Below are 6077 nucleotides of genomic sequence, written 5' to 3'. Positions count from 1 at the left end.
CGGTAGGAAGTCACTTCCCTCCATTGGAGTAGTCTTTGCTGAAGTGCATAAGGAGGAGAGTCGCCGTCTTGTTATGCTCGGAAAAAAGGCGTCAAGTAGCCTCATTGAAAACTCAGCACTGATTGCATCGGAGGCAAACGTGAGTAGGGCTATTCCGAGAATGAATGAAGAGAAACCCCGTGTATGGTGTGACCATTGTAACAAGCCTCGTCACACTCATGAAAATTGCTGGAAAGATCCACGGGAAGCCAGCAAATTGGAAGGACAATCAAAAATTCAACCGATCACCCTCTGCACATGAAGCTGAAGCTGTCCCTTCTATTCCCTTTAGCAAAGAGCAGATGGGTCACCTTCTGAAGCTACTGAAATCCAACCTTGGATCATCTGGTACTCCTAATGCTTCTTTGGCCCATTCAGGTAGTAAACCAAATGCCTTATCTTGTCATTTAAATCTAAGTTCTGCTCCTTGGATCATTGATTCAGGAGCTTCTGATCATATGACCAATTTTTCACATTTGTTTCATACTTACGTTCCCTGTTCTGGCCTAGAAAAAATCAGGATAGGTGATGGTTCTTTTTCACCCATTGCGGGTAATGGTTTGATCAATTTAACAAAAAATATAGCACTCAAATCTGTACTTCATGTCCCGAAACTTGCTTGCAATCTTCTATCTGTAAGTTAATTGTCTAGAGATTCTAATTGCCGTGTTGTTTTCTTTGAATCTCATTGTGAATTTCAGGAGCAGAACTCGGGGAGGATGATTGGTAGTGCTAAGATGGTAGATGGTCTTTACTACTTTGAAGATGGAATTTCCAACAATAAAAAAGCTCAAGGCTTGAGTAGTATTAGTTCTATCCCTATTAAAGATCAAATAATGCTTTGGCACTATAGGCTAGGGCACCATAGTTTCCCTTATCTAAGAAAATTGTTTCCAGATTTGTTTAAAGGACTGAATTGTTCATCCCTTTATTGTGAAAATTGCATTCTATCAAAAAGTCATCGTTCTAGTTATCTTTTAAAATCTTATCAAGCCTCACGGCCATTTTATTTAATCCATAGTGATGTGTGGGGCCCCTCGAGGATCAAAACAATGTTTGGCAAAAAGATGATTTGTTACTTTCATTGATGACCACACACGTTTATGTTGGGTCTACTTAATGCGTGAAAAATCAGAAGTTGAAAATCTTTTTAAAAATTTTTATGCAATGATTGAAACACAATTTCAAATAAAAATATGCATACTCCACACAGATAATGGCACTGAATATTTCAATGAAGCGCTAGGAAGTTTTTTAAAAGAAGAAGGGATTCATCATCAATCCACTTGTGTTGATACATCTTAGCAAAATGGTATTGTTGAGAGAAAAAATAAACATTTACTTGAGGTTTCACATGCTCTCATGTTTTCAATGCATACTCCTAAATATCTATGGGGAGAGGCCATTCTAACAGCCTGTTACCTAATTAACAGAATGCCTACTCGTGTTCTAAATTATACTACTCCGTTTGAGTATTTTAAGAAACAATCCGACTTCAATCCAATAACACGACTCCAATCCAACCTCCCTTTAAAGGTTTTTAGCTGCACTGTCTTTATGCATTTACCAAGTACAAATCAATCAAAACTTGACCCTAGAGTTGAAAAATGTGTCTTCATAGGATATGCTCCAAATAAAAAGGGGTACATGTGTTTTAATTCAAAAACAAAGAATTTTTCTCAGCATGGATGTTACTTTTGTTGAAAAATAACCTTATTTTCAAAACAATTTTCTTCAGGGGGAGAAGGAACATGATGAAGAAATTTTTTGGAAAAGTCTTCCAACTCCTTTACCTAAACCAATTACTTTTGAATCATCACCCATGTCAAAACAAGATGCTAATATTACTTTAGATCCGAATAATAGTGATGTTCCCAACCAAAGTCTGCCAAACTTAGTTGACTCTTTGACAGGGGGAGAAATACTACCTACGGTTCCAAGAGAATCTAACTCAGAGCTTCTGATTTATTCTAGGAAAAGAAATCATCAAAGAGGAAGAGATCCATCTATTATCATAGCACAAGATCTATCAAAATCTCCGAGCGATGAATTCCTAAAAGGATCAGGTACACAAATTCAAACTTTGCCAACCATTCCTCCTTTATCATCTATTCCTGAGTCTAATGAAATTGTTATACAGCCTCGGGATCTTGATATCCCTATAGCTCATAGAAAAAGAACCCGTTCTTGCACCATTCATCCTATTGCAAAATATCTCTCATATCACAAACTTTCCCGTAATTATAGGACTTTCATTTCAAAGATCTCACACTTGATTGTTCTAAGAAACATTCAGGAAGCATTTAATGATCCAGATTGGAAATTGGCAGTGATGGAAGAGATGAATGTTCTTAAAAAAAGTGGAACGTGGGAAGTAGTGGACCTACCCAAAGAAAAGAAAACTGTTGGTTGCAAGTGGGTATTTACCATAAAATGTAAAGCCGATGGAAGTTTGGAGAGATATAAAGCGAGGCTCGTAGCAAAGGGATTCACACAGACTTATGGAATTGACTACCAGGAAACATTTGCTCCAGTAGCGAAATGAATTCAATCCGTGTACTGTTGTCATTGGCAGTCAACTCCAATTGGCCCTTATATAAGTTGGATGCAAAAAATGCCTTCCTAAATGGCGATTTGGAAGTGGAAGTGTTTATGAGCTTACCACCTGGTTTTGAAGATAAGTTTGGCCAAGGAAAAGTTTGTAGACTTAAGAAATCCCTGTATGGTCTTAAACAGTTTCCTAAAGCGTGGTTTGAACGTTTTGGGAGAACTGTGAAAGGCTATGGATATTGTCAAAGTCAAAGCAGATCAAACCATGTTTTATAAACATATAGAAAAGGGCAAACTATCTATTTTAATAGTTTATGTGGATGATATAATCATGACAGGAGATGACATAGAAGAACTAGCGGTTGAAAAAAAAACTTGCTGATAACTTCGAAATCAAAGATCTTGGAGCACTGAAGTACTTTCTTGGAATGGAGTTTGCCCGAGCTAAAGAAGGTTTGTTTGTAAACCAACGGAAATATATCCTTGACCTACTTGGAGAAACAGGACTTCTTGGCTGCAAGACTGCTGAAACTCCAATCGAGGCCAACTTAAGACTTGAAGCTGCTAAACCCGAGGAAGTAATCAACAACAACAACAACAACAACAACAAGCCTTAATCCCAACTTAAATGGGATTGACTATATGGATTTCACTTTTCCACACGGCTCTGTTTGAAATTATACTTTCCTGAAGGCCTAGATCTAGAATGTCTTTTTTAACGACTTCGGTCCACGTAATTTTTGGTCTACCCCTCCCTCTCCTAGTCTTAGGTATAAGAATGTCCTCCCAAGCATGAACTGGTGCTTCTAGCGGTCTATGTTGGACATGCCCGAACCACCTTAAGCGGCCTTTGCGCACCTTATCTTCTATTGGTGTTACACCTACTTTACTACGAATAACTTCATTCCTTATGCGATCCATTTTCGTATGGCTACTCATCCATCTTAACATACACATTTCTGCCACACTCATTTTAGATATATGTTAGTCTCTTAATGGCCCAACATTCACTACTGTATAACATAGCTGGGGGGATTACAGTCCTATAGAACTTTTCTTTCAACTTAATAGGCATCTTGCCATCACATAAAACTCCCGTAACAGTCCCGCACTTAACCCACCCTGCCTTAATCCTATGTTGAATATCCTCTTCTATATCTCTTTCGTACTGCACTATAAACCCAAGGTACCTAAACTTCCTAGAAGCCCTAATCTCTACACCATCTAAAGAAATTTCATCACTCTGATTACTTGAGTTACTAAACCTACAATGCATGTATTCAGTTTTTGTCCTACTTAACTTAAATCTCTTCATCTCGAGAGTCTGTCTCCACAGTTCTAACTTACGGTTAACTCCTTCCCTATGTTCATCAACTAAAACTATATCATCCACAAAAAGCATACACCAATGAACTCTATTTTGGATTTCTCTTATCAGCTCATCCATCATGATGGTGAAAAGATAAAGACTAAGAGCAGATTCTTGATGAAGGCGGATCCGAATGGGGAACTCTGTCGTGTAGCCTCCTGCAGTTCTCACACTCGTGACCACCACATCGTACATGTCCTTAATTACCTTAACATATCTCACATGCACTCCTCTCTTTTCTAGCACCCACCATAAAACTTCCTTCAGCACCCTATCATATGCCTTTTCTAAATCTATAAAGACCACATGTAGGTCCGTCTTGGCTTCTCTGTACCTTTCCATCAGCATCCTAAGAAGAAAAATGTCTTCCGTGGTTGATATGCCTGACATGAAGCTAAATTGGTTACCTGAGATGGTAGTTGTGGCCCTTAATCTCCTTTCGATAACTCTCTCACAAAATTTCATAGTGTGACTTATTAACTTTATGCCCCTATAATTGTTACAATTCATCACATCTCCTTTATTCTTAAAGACGAGGACAATAATACTTTTCCTTCATGCATCAGGCATATGCTTCTTCTTTCGTATCTCATTAAAAAGTTTAGTGAGCCACACAATTTCAACATCTTCTAACGCCATCCAAACCTCTATTGGAATATCATCTGACCCACATGCCTTCCCTTTTTTCATCTTCCGTAGTGGAGTTTTAACTTTCGAGACTCTGATTCCTTTTGTATACATCACATTAGGTTCTCCATGTGACATAAGATTGTTAAACTCTATCGCATGATCATCATTATAAAGCTTTTCAAAGTAACTCCTACACCTTTCCCTAATGTCTTTTATCTCTTGTCAGAACTTGATTCGTATCATCCTTAACACACCTCACTTGATTTAGGTTCTGACACTTCCTTTCTCTTATCTTAGCTAGTTTATATACATCATTCTCTCATTCTCTAGTCCAAAGTTTCCTATATACCTCATCTAAGTAAGTAGAACGAGCTTTACCAACTGCTCGCTTAGCTTCTTTCTTCGCTTCTTTGTACTTATTAAAAGTTTCAACATCCTTACGCTTGAGTAAATCTCTATATAAATCCCTCTTGGTCCTAATAGCCTTTTGAACTTCCTCACTCCACCACCAGGTTTCTTTCCCAGGGAGGCCTCTACTTCTAGATTCCCATAATACCTCTTTTGCCACTTTTCTAATGCAGCGGATCATGACATCCCACATAGTATTTACATTACCTACATATGATCAAGTCGCCTCATCTAACAACTTCTCTTTAAAGGCCAATTGTTTTATCCCCTTCAAATGCCACCAACGAGTTCGTGGGAGGTGGTTTATTTTAATCATTTTATAGCAAAGCTTAATGCTCACATCTAAGATCACTAATCTATGTTGGGTGGCTAGTACTTCTCCAGGAATTACTTTACAATTCTTACATAAAGAACGATCTCTATACCTGGTGAGAAAATAATCTATCTGGCTTAAGTTCCTTCCATTCTTAAAAGATATCAAGTGAGAATCTCTTTTCTTGAAAAATGTGTTTGTTATGATAAAATCATGTCCCAACGCAAATTCTAAAATAGATTTCACTTCTTCGTTTCGAGCTCCAAAACCAAAACCACCATGGATCCTTTCGAAGTTTTCCCTATCCTTACCAACATGCCTATTGAAATCTCCTCCAATGAAAATGCTATCCCCATTGCCTATACGACACATAAGTTATCCATGCATTCCCAGAACTTGACTTTAGTTTCCGCATCCAATCCTATTTGTGGAGCGTACCTATTTGTGGAGCGTAAGCACTAATTACATAGATGGACTTATTTCCTAGTACCAATTTGAGCATAATAATTCTATCTCCTATTCGCCTTAATCTCAACTACGTCATCCTTCACAGTTTTGTCCACTAGAATACCAACTCCATTGCGATTCCTTTCCCAACCTGTATACCATAACTTGTGTCCTAAATTTTCAATCTCCTTTGTTTTCTCTCTTGTCCGCTTCGTTTTCTGTAAGCATAAAATGTTAATTTTTCTTCTTACCATAACATATACTAACTCCATAGATTTACCAGTTAAAGAACCTACATTCCAACTACCTAAACGAATTTTC

Source organism: Morus notabilis, unplaced genomic scaffold (assembly GCF_000414095.1).
Source record: "Morus notabilis unplaced genomic scaffold, ASM41409v2 Scaffold456, whole genome shotgun sequence".
Taxonomy (NCBI): Eukaryota; Viridiplantae; Streptophyta; class Magnoliopsida; order Rosales; family Moraceae; genus Morus; species Morus notabilis.
This window is presented reverse-complemented; position numbering follows the sequence as displayed.